Source organism: Vulpes vulpes, chromosome 6 (genome assembly GCF_048418805.1).
Source record: "Vulpes vulpes isolate BD-2025 chromosome 6, VulVul3, whole genome shotgun sequence".
NCBI classification, from domain to species: Eukaryota; Metazoa; Chordata; class Mammalia; order Carnivora; family Canidae; genus Vulpes; species Vulpes vulpes.
The window spans coordinates 110,494,714-110,511,808 of record NC_132785.1 but is presented as its reverse complement, the minus strand read 5'-3'; the positions used below and the strand labels follow the sequence as shown (position 1 = coordinate 110,511,808).

The window sequence follows — 17,095 nt, the reverse complement described above, 5'->3', positions numbered from 1 at the left end:
AGCTGTAGGAACATTTTTCTAGGTATGTCTCCTGAGGCAAAGGAAAGAAAAGCAAAAATTAACTATTGGGACTACATCAAAAATAAAAAGCTTTTGCACAGTGAAGGAAACAAAACAGAAAGGCAACCTACCGAATGGAGAAGATACTTACAGATGACATATCTGATAAAGGGTTAGTATCCAAAATATTTTTAAAAACTTCTAAAATTCACCATCTCAAAACCAAATAATCCAATTAAAAATGGGTAGAAGTCCTGAACAGACATTTTTTCAAAGAAGACATCCAGATGGCCAACAGACACATGAAAGGATGCTTAATATCATTCATCATCAGGGAAACGCATACCAAAACCACAATAAGCTATAACTTCACACCTGTCAGAATGGCTAAAATCAACAATACAGTGTTGGTGAGGATGTGGAGAAAAAGGAATGCTTGTGTACTGTTGGTGGGGATGCAAACTGATGCAGCCACTGTGGAAAACAGTATAGAGATTCTTCAAAAAATTAACAGTAGAACTACTGTACAATCCAATAATTGTACCATTAAGTATTTACCCAAAAAAACACAAAAACAGTCATTCAAAGGAATACATGCACCCCTTGGTTTATAGCAGCATTATCTGCAATAGCCAAACTATGCAAGCAGTCCAAATGTCATCCACAGATGAATGGAAAAAGAAAAGGTGGTATATACATATAATGGAATATTATTTGGCCATAAAAAGCATGAAATATTGCCATTTACAATGACATGGATAGAGCTAGAGAGTATAATGCTAAGCAAAATAAGTCAGAAAAAGACAAATACCATATGATCTCACTTAAATGTGGAATTTAAGAAACTAAACAGACGAGCAAAGGAAAAAGAGAGACAAACCAAGAAACAGATTCTTAACCATAGAGAACAAACTGATGGCTACCAGAGGGGATGGGTGACAGAGGGGATGGAGTTTAAAGAGTGTACTTATCATGATGCAAGAAAAATAAAGTAAAATGATAAAAACATTTTTAAAAAGAGGTACAATCAGAGACATATGTTGAACTTTACCAAATGCCTTTAAGGCATTTTTAGCATTTATGGAGATGTTTATGTGATTTTTTTTTTTTTTACCTCTTTTGACCTATTACTTTGTTCAAAATAGCCCCACTTGCTTGCGGTGCATTTGTTTTTTAAACATACTGCTGTGCGACTCTATTTGTTACTATTAATTTATTAATTTTGCACCAATATTCATAAGTTAGATTTTTTCAGTAATTTCTCTTTTTTGGTGCTCTTTGTCATGCTGTGCAGGCTTCATAGACTAATTTGGAATCTTTCCCTCTCTATGATCTGGTATGGTTGGTGCAACTTAAAAAACATGCTATTAGGGATGCCTGGGTGGCTCAGTTGGTTAAACATCCAATTCTTGATTTCAGCTCAAGTCATGATCTCAGGGTCATGGGATTGAGCGCCACATCGGCCTCCACACTGGGCATGGAATCTGCTTGGGATTCTCTCCCCCCCCGCCCCTGCCCTGCTCTTTCTCTCTCTCCTTCTCCCTCTGCCCCTCCCCTGCTCATGCTCTCCCTCAAAATAAATAAAGAACATCTTTTTTAAAAACAGAATTATCCCATCCTTGAAGGTTTATAAAAATTCAAAGTTGGCAGAACCCCAGGTTTTTTAGGGTGGAGTTTTATGAAAATGCAGTTTCTATCATGATTATTGATCTGTTGAGGCTTTCTAGTTAGTTCTTCTGGGGTCAAACTGGTGATTTAGATCTTCTCAGAAAACTGTCAGTTTCAGCTGATTTTCAACTGAATTCACATGTGGTCAAGCACAGTATCCTCTAAGAATTCTTTCTCTTTTCTCTATATAGTGGCTATTTCCCTATTTTAGTGTTCAATTTTACATATTTGGCTCATCCCTCTCCCAATCCCCGTTAGATTACCTAGACTTTTTTTTTTAAGATTTTATTTATTTATTCATGAGAGACAGAGAGAGAGAGGCAAAGACATAGGCAGAGGGAGAAGCAGGCTCCCTGTGGGGAGCGCAACACAGGACTTGATCCCAGGACCCTGGGAACACACCCTGAGCCAAAGGCAGACACTCAACCACTAAGCCACCCAGGTGCCCCTACTTAGACTTTAAAAAATCGTCCAATGACTCATGCTGTTCAAACAGTAGCCTACTGACCAGATGCACACCCAGAGATACAGAAGCTGGAATCAGGGACATCGATGAGGAAGGGAGTGGGGGAGGGGCAGCTTGACAAACACAAGCCAGGAAACCTTTAAAAAGTGCAGAGAGCCCCAGCACATATGCCCTGGCCTTGAACATCCTGCATCTCCTTTTCACAAATTCCCCACACCCAGTAAAATCCGACAACTCCCACCCCGCCTTCAACGCCCAGCTGTCACCTCCTCTTGGAACCTTTCCTGGATTTCCTGGGAAAAGTCGATGCCTTTCCTCTGACATTCAAGATTACTTTTGTTTTTAACTTTGAAAATATATTTTTTTAAGATTTTATTTTAGGGACGGCTGGGTGGCTCAGCGGTTAAGTGCCTGCCTTTGGCCCAGGGCGTGATCCTGGAGTCCTGGGATCGAGTCCCACATCGGCACCCTGCATGGAGCCTGCTTCTCCCTCTGCCTGTGTCTCTGCCTCTCTCTCTGTGTCTCTCATGAATAAATAAATAGTCTTAAAAAAAAAAAAAAGATTTTATTTTAAAGTAATCTCTACACCCAATGTGGGGCTCAAACTCACAACCCCAAGATCAAGAGTCACATGCTCCACCAAATGAACCAGCCAGATGCCCCTAATTTTGAAAACTTTTAAACACCAAAAAATTAAAAGAATAAAACCAATGGAATTAACCAGTGTTAACATTCTGTCATTTTTGTCTTGGATCTTTTTTGTTAAAAAAAACATTACTGACAAATTAAAAGTCTTTCCTTCTATCCACCAGCACCAGCTCATTCTTTCTCTAGCCAAAGACCACCACAAGCATGAATCTAGTAGCTACTGCAACATGTTTACATCCATAAATGACAAATAGTATTGTTTGTGATTTCCACTAAAATGAAATGTTCGTGAATGGTATTTTTCTGCAATTTCCTGTTTCTCACAATATTGTTTGAGATTGATTTATGTTAATACAGATAGTGTGTGTTTCTTGAGGTGTAAGTCACAAAACATAAAATTCCCCAATTACATGTGATCTACCTGCTGTGTAAGAACACATTTTTAGTTGTCTGCTCCGTCAGTGTAGACACTGAAGAGACTGAGGTGGAGACCTCTCGTGCTTCCAGCACTGCTACCCTAGATATCTTTGGAACTGTCTCCTCATGCACACATGTGGGTTTCTCTAGGTAATTATACACCTAGATGCAAAACTGTTGGGCATGAAGTATGTACATTTTCAGCTTTGAATGTCATTGCCAATATAGCTTCTGGCGCTCTGTCCTGCCGTTATTACAGCATTTCTGTAGCTGTTGCCACGATCAGTTGACTTGCCTACCTGCCCCCTCCCCATGAGTTACCAGAGGGCATGTGTGTGACTGGCACTCAATGAACACTTGACAAATGGAAGGATGAGCTCACTGTCTAGCACAAGAGACAGACACTAATGGGACAAGGACAAGACTATGAGACCTCCACTGGCTGGGATCCAGGGAAGGCTTCATGGAGGAGGTGGCATGTGAGCTGGACTCTGAAAGGCGCTGTCTGACCAAATGAAGATGGGGATGACGAAAGGACGGGCTGGGAGGAAGGGGTGGGTCAAACAGCCTGGGCATCTTTCATTTGCCAAGAGTAGTGGTTCTTAGCTGAGCTAAGTAAGGGGTGAGCATGAGCGGGGAGGGAAGGCCAGTGTGTGTACTTAGTAAAATCTTCAAGGTGATCTGATGCATCTCGCATCCCATGCAGGGAGAGCCTCTGAGCCAGAGTGGAGTGTATGGGAAGCAGGAAGGAAGCAGGAGGGCAGGCTGGGAAAGGTAATTGGGTTTAATCCAAGCTCAGTCTCTGATGGCAGGCTCTGGGAAGCCGGTAAGAAGTGACCAGGTCAGAGATGGGCTCAAAGATGATTCATCTGATAAGCAGGCAGATAGCTGTGATACCCGGGCCCGGGTCTAGATGTAGGTCAGAGAACCTTTGCCTCCCCACCCCTCTCCCTCCTCTGTCTCTTGGAACAGATAGACCACAGGGCCCGGACTTGTGCCTCAGACCCACAGGAGAGTGCTGGGACTTGGGCCCCTCCACGTCCTCCACTTTGTGGCTCTGTGAGCACAGGCCTAGGCTGCCTGTCCCCTCCCTCCCGGCTGTCTCATGCAGGTGTCCAGGCCAGGGAGCTGGGGAGACCCCCCGGGAAGCTCGAAGCCAAGGCCCCTGCACCAAATCTCCTGCCTAGCTCAGCCCCTCTGATCGAGCCTGCAGCGTGTCCCAGGGCGGAGGTATGGGTGGGGTGGGAATGCCGTCTGTCCATAATCCCGGCTATCCTTCAGCAGGGCCAGGCTCTGGGCACCCAGCCCAGAGTGGAGGGAAAGGGGAGAAAGCCTGACCTTCACTTCCAAGTCCTTTTGTCATAAGCAACTTCAGCAAAACCACCAGCAGCGGCAATAGCAGGTGAACGGAGGATGTGTCAGCCGTGCTCAGGGGAGGAGGGACACTCCACTGGAGTCAGACAGGCCTGGAGCCACTTTGGTGCCCATGTGCATGTGTGCGCATGCGTGGGGTTATGGCTGTTAAAACCTCTCTAAGCCTCAACATTCCCATCTATCAAGTGGGCTGTTCACACCTGCACTGCCCCTCACCCGGGGCGTGCAGGGGATTTAAAGGAATAACAAGGGATGCGAGGTCCCTGAGTGGCACCAGGACCTCAGGGCAGAGACATGGTTCAGACTGTCGTTCCATTGCCTGAGCAGCTCTCCCCAAAGGCTGGCCCTATTTTGCAGCCCTGGGCCCATGAGACCCCAGCCCAGAAGGGATCCCGGGTCCAACAACAGTTTGTCTGCTGTACGGGACAGACATCCTCCACGCCTGTCCCACACGCCCCACACACTCCCTCTGGTTCTGAGGAGACCTCCCCATCTGCCAACTCTTTCGTTCAGAGGGAACAGCTCAGTTCAAACAGTGCCAGAAGCAATCCACACTATTGATTAGCCATTGCCATGAAAGCATGGCCAGCCAGCCCACAGACCCTGGACAGCCTGCCACTGAGCAAGTATAGGGGAAGCACAGGGAAAGAAGGGGGCTCCCGGTCACTAAGCACATGCAGGCATATGTGCCTTTCCACTTCTTTCCATTCATCCTCATGCTGGCCCCCTGTGGTGGGGATTATTTCACCATGTTGTGAACAAGAGACTCATAGAAGTGAAGCAACCACATAATGAAGCAGGTGGAAACTCAGCTCCCAAGTGCCCCCAGACAGGGTGTCTCTGTATGCCTTGTCCCCCCACACTCTTGTGCCCTCAACAAAGCCCAATTGGCTTCCCCATGGGGCTCATTCGCCTTCTGCAGCATTTCCAGCCTATGGTCCAACTATTGCCACGCAGACACCAGAGGTGATGAGGCTCCCACATCAAAACCCAACACACGGCCACGTCCCCAGCCAACTGGCCCATCTGTATCTCCCAAGACCTCAGGATGCCTTTCTCTTCTGACAGGATCCCATGACTGAGGCCAGTGTCCCTCTGACTGGGCACAACTCTGAAGACTCAGCCGATCTCGTCTTGAGGGTGCTCGTGAGGAAGAGCAGAGTAGAAGGGTGGGAAAAACAGATGGTGGGAGCCCAGGACACTTGGATCCTGGTTTTGTAAGCGGGTCCAGGCTTCAGTTCCCTTTTGGAACAATCACAGCCTCAGACTGCTAGGAAGGAACTTGGCAGCTTGGTTGCACTCCTTGCCCTGGAAATACGGGATGTAGGGTTCTGGCCACAGGTGCTCTTCTAAAGAGCAGCCCTTGTTTTGCCCAGGGCAGTCTGGACAGATCCATGACAAGGACACATGGTACCTCATGAGTTGCCCAGGTTCCCATCCCAGCTCCCCCTGGAACCCTATTTTACACAAGTTGCACCAGTCAACTCATGATAAGAACGGTAGGGGGGGTGGGTCCGGTCCATAGCACTCATGCCTGTGTGTGAGCCAGGAAAACCACAGCTTTCCCAGGACAGAGAGGAGAGGACTTAGTGCCCTGCCTCAGGCACGACAGTGCACTTCAAGCTGCTGAGCTCACGTCCTCTGAGCATCTTGATTACAGTCAGTCCCAGAATGAGTCTGCCTAAAGCTCCAAAGGCCCCATGGCCTCCTGCACCCTGGGCACTGTGTGCAAAGAGCTCCCAGCACTTTATGCTCATTATCTCCACTGTTCTTCCACCAGCTGCTTCCCAGAGAGAAACAGAGGAGAAAGAGCGTCCCCAGCTGTGAGTCAGTGGGAGGTAAGAGGCCGGCAGCAAGGTCCACCATGCCACCAGTCACCAGTACTTTACTGCGTGGGGATCCTGCTAAATATCATAGGCAGCCAAAGAAGGGGAATAGAAGCCCTCAAGGGCCAAAATACAACTTGAGGTATGTTGGGGAGGATCAGCCTACCTTCCAACCTTCGAGGGGTACCCTACACTGGCCACAGGGGAGAGGGCATCCTCCATAGCAGGCATAGCCACATGTTCCCCGGGGAAGCTAGAAACAGCCTCAATCTATACCACAGTCTCCAGGAATAACACTACCCACCTGCAATAAATGCATGACATGCTTCCAAAGCCCTCTGACCCAACTGGGAAGGTGTTCTCATGCCCAGCTGTCAGGTAGGAAAACTAAGGGCAGGATGCCAATCAGTAGGGACTCTGGTCCAGAAGCAGGTGCCCTGCTCCTCTGTAAGTGGTTCTTCTCCCACAAGCCAAGAGCCTCTCTGCCACCTGCCCCTGCCTCTACCAGTCGGGAGGGACATACCGCCAGCTCCCCAGGACCACGGGGCAGTGGCCTTCCTCCTGGAGAAGGGCTAGAAGGGACCTTCAGGGATCCCAGCAGAGGAGCTGGACACACGGCAGGTCCTCTACTCTCTCTGGCCTTGTACTGTCACCCCCATGGGCAGCTAGTTCTGATCTAGTTTACTGGCAACCCTATCCCTTCCCAAAGGTCACCCCAGTGATTACTGGTGATCATCAAGCAGCCCAAGCCATGCTGCAGAATCACCGGGGTCTAGCTTCAGGGGCTCTGTGCTCAAGGGGTGTGTCCAAGGAGCAGCATCCACGTGCCAGGCACAAGCTAACTCCCTTTCACTTAGAATCAGGTTGGGCTGGCCAGAAACTCCCAGCCTGTGATGCTATCAGAGAGGAAACTGAAGTCACTGGGGTCTTCTCCCAGCTGTGATCACAACCGCTGGCACCAGGGCAGAAGGGATGGGTGCCCTTGTCCCTGAGGGCCCCACATAAATCGTGTTACGGGAAGGTAACCAAGTGACTGACTTTGGCTTCCTTCTTCTAGCTGCTTCTTTCTTTTTAACTTGAAAACATCTCGTAAAGGAGGAGAAAATGCCAGAGCTGTGGCCTCTCACTGACAGCCCCTTCCACCCCTCAGGAGGCACTCATGGCCTCACCCTACCAGGGCTGGGAGCTGTAGCAAGAGGAGAGGAAGGGGCCTCATCCACAGCCCGGTGGTGGGCCAGGGAATAGGAGACCTGTGTGTAGGCGAGAGACCTGGAGTAACGCACTGCACCCTCTGTGCCTCAGTTTCCTTGCCTGTACCACAGTGCTGTCTGGCTCCAGCTCTAAAATACAATATAGCTCTCTCCCTACCTCAGTTTCCTTCCAGAGAAAGGCACCTGCTTCAAACAGAAGAAAGACAAGGTGAATTCAGGAAAAGTTCACCTCCAAGAGCCACAGATCCAACAGTAGTCCATTTCCCCTGGGGACAGGAGTTGGGGAGAGAGCAAGGGTGAGCTGCTACAGAGGATGGCGTCGAGAGAAGGCCAGTCTTACCAACATGGTTCCCCAGCCTCTTCTCCAGTGAGACACAGGCCAACAAAGGAGAAAGTTCATCTCCTGGTCCCCTGTCCTTCCCACAGCAGCCTGGGAACTTGCAGGTGGCTTCCATCAAGGCCAGTTGGTACAGAGACTGATGCCCAGAACCGGGCTGCCCCGCCGTACCTTCCTCTCCCAGAAGCCAACTCCCTCTCTCCCCGAACCCACAAGGATGGTAGAGGCCCACAGTCCCTTGAGTCTCTTGAGCAATTTTCTCCTGGCCCCAGACAATTCTTATCCTTGCAGCGTTCCCACCCATAACACCTCAGGGGCCCATGCAGAAGCTGTACCCGCCTCCATTCTCAGGGAGGGGGAAAGGGGGCCTTGGGGTGGGGTGGTCCACCCCAGATTGGACCAGAGGTCCGGAGAGCCGGATTGGCCCCCGCCCCTCCAGAGAGCATCAGATGGTCAAGGCAGTGGCTGGGAGGCCAGCTCTGTAGGACCTGCTAAGTGACCTTGGTGAAGCCACAGCACCCCTGCGCCTCAGTTTCCCCAGGCCCATCACCCAAATGCAAAGTTTCTCTCTCAAGGCCAAGATGAGGACGGAGGCAAGACCCTTTCTTTGAAAGCACATGAGAAAGGGCGGCCTGCTCCAGCGCCGGCCGGGAGCCCGGAGCCCGGCCCACTGCACCGGGCGAGCCCCCCACCCGGCAGCGCCCAGCGGCGACGCTGCCATCACCCAGGGCGGTGAAGTAGGCTGCGGGGGGAGCGCCACCCTCGGGGCCCGGCCCGGCGAGTGGGCGGCACGCCCCGGGACTCCCGCGTGGGCACGGCCCAGGGAGCAGCCCCACCTGGCTGGCGGGGGGGGGGGGGGGGGGGGGAGGGGCCGCCCCCGCCCTCCCCACGGCGCAGCGCCCCGGCCGCGGCCCTCCCTGGCCGGCAGCTCCCCCCCCCGCGTCCCCGGTGCAGGCCGGCAGGAGCCCGGTGCAGGGCCCCCGCCCCCACCCCTCCGCCGGGGCCCGGGGAGCCTAGAGCAGAGCCAGCCCCCCCCCCCCGTCCTGCGCCCTCCTCCCCGCCGGGGCGCCCCGGCTGCTCCCGCCGCTGCTCTCCCCACCTGCGCCCGGTGACGGCCCAGCCCAGGGGGGGGCTCCAGGCCACGCGCTCACCTGAGAGCAGACCGCCGGCCGGCCCTCCCGCGGCCTGGCGGAGCCGGCCCCACCTGGCAAGGGACTGTCAGCAAATTCCCCGCTGCATCACCGCGGGAGCGGCGTCCCGGCTCCGCCCCGGCTGAGCCAACCTTGCTCCGCCCCAAGGCTGCTCTGACCCACCGGGGCACCCAGGCCCGAGGAGCCCCCACGGAGGCCCGGGCTCCGCCTCAGAGACCCCGTCGCTACCAGGAACCGTCTGCAAATTCCCATCCCGAACGCACCAGGCTGCGGGTCCCTTGCAGAAAGGGCTCCAGCTCCGGCTCCCCGATGCCCTGGGCCTCGGCGGCTGTCTTGCTGCTCTCTGGCCACCCCCCCACCTCACCCCCCCACCCCAAACTCTCCTCTGAGGCTTGTCCTCCTTCCAAACCAACCCACCCCCAGTGCCAACCAAAGCAAGAAAAGATGCACAACCACACAAAGGTAGCAGGGTTCTGGCCCGCCCTGGGACCCGCTCCTGGAGCCCAGTGGCTGATACCCCCCAGCAGAGAAGAGATCTACAAACTGGCCACAGCCCTGCCTGGGAGGCCGGAAGGAGTGGGCTGGGTCATTTCCAGTTTGTGAGGGCCACAGTCCCCTGCATGTCTCCAAATTCATCAAAGTCCTGGCTATTCTGCTAGAAATAACTGCTTTGGGCCCCGGCATCAGGTACCGGTGTTTTAATGTTTGAACCCCCAAGGATCAGTATGCAGAGTAAGGGGGTGGTGGTGAACCGTTGTTCTCACTTTCCCAGGCAGAGGCCCAGGCACGTCTATTTAATAGACATTATCCTGTACTTTTAGTACAATAGCTAATGGGTGAAGAGAGCTGCCGAACAATCTCTGAAAGGGACTGTATACAGTTTTATAAGGGTGACATACTGATCATTAGGAGTTGTTAGCAATAAGGTGAGAAGACCTAAGAGGAAGCAGCTGAGTACAAGGTCATGCAATGCTGCAGGGAAGGGAGCTGTGCTTTCATGGATTGCTTCCCCCTAACCAGCTGCACAAAGCCCTCTCTCAGGCTGGCGCCTTTGTTATGTCCCTCGCTGCCATGCATCTACTCCCCACCTCACTCCTTGGTTCTTCTGATCCAGCCACCCCTTGGACCCAAAGTGAGCCACTAGACAGATTCCGGCAATATCTGTCCATGCCTTCCCTCACTCCCCCCATTCATTCATTGATTTTTTTCATTCATGGGATAGGAAGGGCTTTGGGACATTACCACCCAGTGTCCACGGGGCATCAGGGTCTGGGTTTCAGCCCAGGCTCAGCTGTTAGTGTGCTGTGTAATCTTGGGTAACTCACTTGATCTGACTTGTTTTCCCCTCATCTGTAATCCTGAGGGGGCTGGGCTAGTGAGAGTCTAAGGCATCTCTGGCCTAACATTTGTTACTCTCTTCTATAATAAGGGCTGGCGGGAACAAAGAGCGGACCAGATAAATGCAAGAGCGTCATTTAAGAATTCTAGCTGCCTGGATTCGAATCCCAGCTGGGCCATCTAAATATGGGGCTTAACCTATATGAACGTCACTCTTTGCATGTGTAAAATGAGAGAAATAATAATAACTTTGGAGGGTGGGGATGAACTGAAATATTGTATACAAAGTAGATGCTCAGTGGATATGAGTGGTTGTTGCCATTGTTACAGTACTGGCAGGAGAGAGAAAAGTCTGCACAGAAGCAGCTTGCGGCTGCTCCTCTCTTTTCTCTATTTCCTCATTACAGAACTAGGGTGGAGGGACTGAGGATCTTGTGTAATGGAGCTAACAGCTGCTCCTTAGAAAGGCCCTGCGTTAACTGGGAAGAACATGGTCTTCAGACCCAGTTGAACCTTGGTTCAGATCTGAACGTTGTCTCTTAATAGCTCTGTGACCTCGTACAAGTTACTTAACCATGCTGGGATTAACTTCATCATCTGTAAAACAGGCGCCCTGACACAAACGAAAGAAGTCTTATAATAGTACCTACCTCGTAGAGTGACTAGGAATATAAAATGTATGTAAGGTATTTAACTCAGTTTTTCACATACAGAAGATGCAGGTCATTGTTAATGTCCCTTCCTGGAAAAACCTAGATAAAATGGTGGGAAGACCCTACACTGAAATTCCCAGGCATCCCGGACTGACTATCCTGGGAGGAGACTGATTTGTAAGTATTCGAACCCAGATCAAGAGCTGGTTTCAGCAGCTCTCCATCCCCTTTTCCAAGGTGCCATCCACACAGAACCTGTGCAGCCTGCCTCCCTAGATAATCCTGACCCCTGGACATGCCCTCTGGTGGGAGGTGAGGCCAGAATGGAAAGGTGGAAGCAGGTCTTCAAAGACCTCAAAGACAAGGCTAAGAAGTTTGGACTTGACTTAGTAGGCCCAAGTGAACCATGGAAAGTTTTTGAGCAGAAGCAAAGGATAAGGGATCCCTGGGTGGCGCAGCGGTTTGGCGCCTGTCTTTGGCCCGGGGCGCGATCCTGGAGACCTGGGATCGAATCCCACGTCGGGCTCCTAGTGCATGGAGCCTGCTTCTCCCTCTGCCTGTGTCTCTGCCTCTCTCTCTCTGTGTGTGACTATCATAAATAAATAAATAAATAAACTTAAAAAAAAAAAAAAAGAAGCAAAGGATAAGACTAATAAGCCTACACCCAAACCCACTCCCACTCCTAGAAGCAAGACCTGGTAGGCATCAAGAATGTACACTAAAGGGAGACACGACAAACTGAACTCCAATTAAAAAATATAAAAAAATAAAATAAAATAAAGGGAGACACAGAAGAGGAAGAATGAGAACCCATCCAGTGATACAATCGAAGAGATGACCCCAGTGTCCTAACCAACTGAACACCAACCACCTGGATGAGTGTGAAACTGGTAGAAGATGCTCAAGAAAAAGAAATGAATAGCTGAGGCTTTGTGGACCTGGGAGGCTTTTGAAGGAAAGGTGCTTTCAGCTTGTAGGTGCTGAGAACATTTTTTCATGCTCTTATGTGGATTGAGGTGGGAGCTCTATGAAAGACAATGACTGCTATGCTACTATCTTTATGACTCTTTCGTCAACCTCCAGTGGAACATAATCCAGAACAACAGCAAAGAAACCAAAGGCTTCTGAGCAATCCAAGCAGATGGTACTGTCAAACTGTCAAAATCGGGTGCTTTTCTGCAGAAGAGTACCTCGTATCTTCAATGAGAGCCGACCTACATTTACTCTACATGTCATTTCAACACACCCAGTGAGGCAGAGACTGCCAAGGGTCCCCTTATATCCTTTCCTTCCCACTTCCTTTTTGTTTTTTATTTTTAAAAGATTTTATTTATTTATTCATGAGAGACACAGAGAGGCAGAGACAGAGGGAGAAGCAGGCTCCACGCAGGGAGCCCGATGTGGGATTTGATCCCGGGATCACAGCCTGAGCCAAAGGCAGATGCTCAACCGCTGAGCCACCCAGGTGTCCCCTTCCCACTTCCTTTTTAGCAGTAGAGCTTCCAACCAAGATTAAAACCTGGATGCCTGGCTACCTTGCCAGAGACTACATTTCCCAGCCTCCCTTGCAGCCAGGAGCTGCTACCAAGTTCTAGCCAATGGGATGTGAGTGGAAGCGATGCTTCATTTCTGGGCCCCATTCTTAAGAGGAAGCTGCCTGCTGCCTGCTCCCCACTTCCTCTTTACCCCTGTGCAGACTGGACCAGGGGCAAGGGGGTGAGGTGGGAAGCAGCATTGATGAAGCTGACATGGACAATACCCTCGGGTTGCCCAGTCACCAAGACATTAGGAACCTGTGGTTCATAATGACCTGGAGGGGAAGACCACTTGGACTGCTGCTGACCACCTTGGTTTCTGTGACAACAGCTGAACCAGAAGCCTAACTGATAAACCTAGTTTCCTGATTGTCAAGCCCACAGAAGATGAGCAGGAGCACATTGGAAGAAAAAAGGACTCATAAATAAGCAAGCACAATGAAATAAGCAGAAGTCAAGAGCAAAAGAAGATAGGACAACTAGGAAACAAAGCCAGAAGTCATTTCGTTCTGGGTCATTCCAAAAAGATTGGGGACATTACAGGGTAATGTTGGAAATATGCTGAATCATTAAGAAAGTTTAATTCTGACCAAATGTTTTCTTTTAAAATGAAAGCAGTGTTCTATTTGGAAAGTATTTCTGATCAACAATGGTTAACATAAAATAAAACATATACATTTAAGGGTAGAGACCTTCAGCACCCAGAAAACTCAGCCATCCAAAATTATATTTCAAGAGTCAGAAAGCAGAGATTTTGATTCATTGATATTTACCTTCTCCCCTACTAGATTATAGGTCAGATTATAGCCCCTTTTTCTTTTAAATCCTATTATCTAGAGCAATGCCCTGACTCAATAAATACTTCTGAATGGCACTGGAGGTGAGATCCCAGAGCTTAGTACGGCCTCACTGATTTCACTGATCCATTATTGATCTGTGAAATTGCCTGAGGTCTCAACCATTCCAGTGGAGAGGACAAGGACATAGCCCTCACAAGAGTGTTATGGGCCCACGGTGGCCCTGGTACCTCCCCATTGTTGTCTAGAAATCATCTCATCAGAAACATTCCCCTGAGCTCATAAACACCTACACTCACATGGATGGTCATTGCAGAACTGAATGAAATTGCAAAAAACAAACACAACTGTATACAACCTATGCAACTGTTCATGGCCTTTCTATGCTGCCCAGATGAGATGTTCAGGAAAACTCAAAATGACAGGGAAAAGGTAGGAGACCTTTCTAGTGAGCTAGATGTGCTCACTGCCTATTTTTCATTAGTTTGATTCCACTGGTTTTAGGTTTCAAGGCAGGAGAGCTACACTAGAGTCTCTATCATCCCAGACCTGGTGCTGGGTCAAGACTGCTGGTGCTGGATAAGACTGCTAGGGAATAAGCAAAGAAGGGAAGGTGGCTGTGGTCCAGAGGTGATGAGCATGAGACTTCACAGATTTTGCTATACGACCCATATAAATATAAACTCATGCCACTAACAGGGACGGTATTTTTAAGGCAAAACTACATCACTATTCACACTTTGACAATCCAGATACTCTAGGGTATCTGCTGCCCCCCAAGAGCTGAACCAAAGCTCTCCAAGAATGTGAGTCCATTTTTTTGGAACTTGGGTTTCTGTCACACACTCTGATCTGCTTTTCTGAACAGAAGGGAATTTGATTTCCTGTGCAGAAGGTAAGGGAGCAATGTATTGAGGTGGAAAATTATTTTTCCAGTGCCTTCCATCTAACCAGACATGAAGTTGTAGATTTCAAGAAAGAACAAGGCCTCAGGTTTCAATCCAGAAACAGCACTGATCCCTCATTGGAAGCTGACATTCCCCAGGTTGATGGGGTCAGAGTAGAGAAGCCAGGCAGAGAATGGCAGAGAATTCTGAGCTTCCCCTCTGCTGGCACAGGCTGGCCTCCCTGCCCCCCAATTATCCTGGTCTCAGGCTAGAGCCCCACTCACCAGTGTTCCACCAGGTAGACGCGCTTAGCTAGTAGCCTCTTTTACTAGTACTTCTGTCTGGGAAGAAGGGAAATTCATGACTGGTGGGAGGTCACTTGCATCCACCAACAACAGCCACTACCAATGATCAATATTAGAAACTTCTGGTGGGCCAGGTCAGCGGCAGATGCTGATGACATCACAAAGGAAGCACCTCTGTTGTGCTGGAACTCTGGAGGCATGTGAAGGGAGGGTTTTCCCAACCAGAATTGAGACAACCTTGAACATGATGAGACAGATCTGAGTATTTGAAGCCTATGCAGTTTCACTTCAATTCTGTCTTGAGTCTGGCTGATGCCCTGCAGAATTAGGCTGATAAGAACACTTGAGTCTTGGAATGCCTGGGTGGTTCAAAGGTTGAGCATTTGCCTTTGGCCCAGGGCCTGATCCCAGATTCCCAGGATTGAGTCCCACATCGGACTCTGTGCATGGAGCCTGCTTCTCCCTCTGCCTGTGTCTCTGCCTCTCTCTCTCTCTCTGTCTCTCATGAATAAATAAATAAAATCTTTAAAAGAAAAAGAATACTTGAGTCTTCCTGTTGATATTTCATTAACGCTAAAGCCTCCCCACCCCACCAGATGGATCTCACAAGGCAGAAATATGGCTTTCCTATCGGATATTTTCTGGGCTACAGAGAGAGGATCCCCTCTTCATTGCCAGGTTCTTAAAATCAACTGTTATATCCGTTCCACTAGGAATTGGCATCTGTTTGGGTAATGAGACCTTTTTGTTGTTGTTTTATACTCTTTATTAATGTCATAAAATACATACACATACAAAAATGTATATATAAATAATATAAATGAGCACTATAATGAATAATCATAAAGCAACTTTGTGTTTTACACAACTTTGTGTAACCACTACCCAAGTCAAGAAATAGGATATTATCACCACCCTGTGTTGATTCCCAATCACACTCCTTCCTCCTCCATCAGACCTCTATCCAGAGATAACCTGTCCTGCCCTTAGTGGTAATCCTGTCTTCCTTTTCTTTATCCCTTCACCATCTGCAATCAGTATAGTTAGGTTTGGTCTGGTTTTTTTTTTTTTTAAGCGAACATTAATGGAACCAGAGTCTGTACATACTTTACATTGGGCTTCTCTTACTCAACATATTTTTAAAATTCATCCATATTTTAGCATACAGTTGTAGTTTATTCCTTATTATTGCTGTATGGTATACACTAAACTCTCACCTTTGGCTGATCTTCTGTTTCTGTGCAAGCAGAAAGTAACAGGTAGGGCAGAATGTAAACTACTTGGCTGAATTTTGAAGGACTGCCCCAACACAAGAGTCCATCTTCAAAGACTAGGAGATGTTGTTCCAAATGTTTAAATAAATCTCAAATCAGTAGCTGACTACAAATTTAATGGAATAGAGACTTCAGTGGCCACATATATAACAAAAAACATAGATTTTGCAAAATTATTTCAGGAAAGACATTAAGCAAAATAATTTGGACAACAAGCAGCAATGACAAGCCCTGGAGAGAGAAAGACTGTAATTCCCAGAGTTGCCACATTATAATATTCGAAATGTCTAGTGTTCAACAAAAAATTATTAGGCATAAAAAGAAACAAAAAAGTGTGGCTCATATACAAGAAAAGAGGTGATTAATAGAAATTGTTGCTGAGGAAGCCCAGACATTGGACTTCCTTAAAAATATTTTAAGTCAACCCGTTAAAATATGCTCAAAGAATTAAAGGAAACCATGAGAATGGTGTCTCACCAAATAAAGAGATAGAAATTATAAAAAAAAAAAAAAAAAGAGCCAAATAGAAATTCTGGAGCTGAAAAGTACAATAACTGAAATGAAAAATTCACCAGAAAGGCTCAACAGCAGAACTGAACGGACAAAAGAAGAATCAGTAAACCTAAAGATAGGTCAACTGAGATTATCCAGTCTGGGTAGAATAAAGAAAAAAAAAGAATAAAGAAAAATGAATAGGGCACCTGAGTGGCTCAATGGTTGAGCATCTGCCTTTGGCTCAGGTCCTGATCCCAGGGTCCTGGGATCAAGTCCCACCCACATTGGGCTCCTTGCGTGGAGCCTGCTTCTCCCTCTACCTGTGTCTCTGCCCCCCCCCCCACCGTCTCTCATGAATAAATAAATAAAATCCTTTTTAAAAAGTATTAAAAAAAGAAAAGGAAAAGGAATAGATAGATCCTAAGGGACCTGTAGGACACAAGAATACCAATATGTGCATAACAGGAGAGCCAGAAGAAAGAGGGTGGGGGCAGAAAGAATATTTGAAGGGATAATGGAGCCATACTTCTCAAATTTTATGACAAACAATCTATACATCCAAGAAACTCAATTGAGTACAGATAGGATGAATTCATAGAGATCAACACCAAGGCACATTATAATTAAACTGTTGAAAGACAGTCTTTAAACCAGCAGAAGAGAAGCAACACATCATGTACAAGGAACACTTGAGAAGATTACTCACTGATTTA

At 48.4% G+C, this 17,095-nt stretch overlaps 1 protein-coding gene across 6 annotated transcripts in view; it reads right to left on the bottom strand.

The window, feature by feature from the left end:
* The window catches only part of TMEM63C (transmembrane protein 63C), a 129,156-nt gene that overhangs the window by 59,686 nt on the left and 52,375 nt on the right, over positions 1 to 17,095 (bottom strand). The window contains exon 1 of one of the 6 annotated variants that reach the window (XM_072762090.1): positions 9,362 to 9,534. The exons of 3 other annotated variants lie outside the window; for them this stretch is intronic. The gene's annotated coding sequence lies outside the window, so the exon portion shown is untranslated. Of the gene's footprint in view, positions 1 to 9,098; positions 9,535 to 17,095 lie in introns of those variants that run through there. 2 more of the 6 variants (XM_072762088.1, XM_072762093.1) reach the window with 2 other exon arrangements.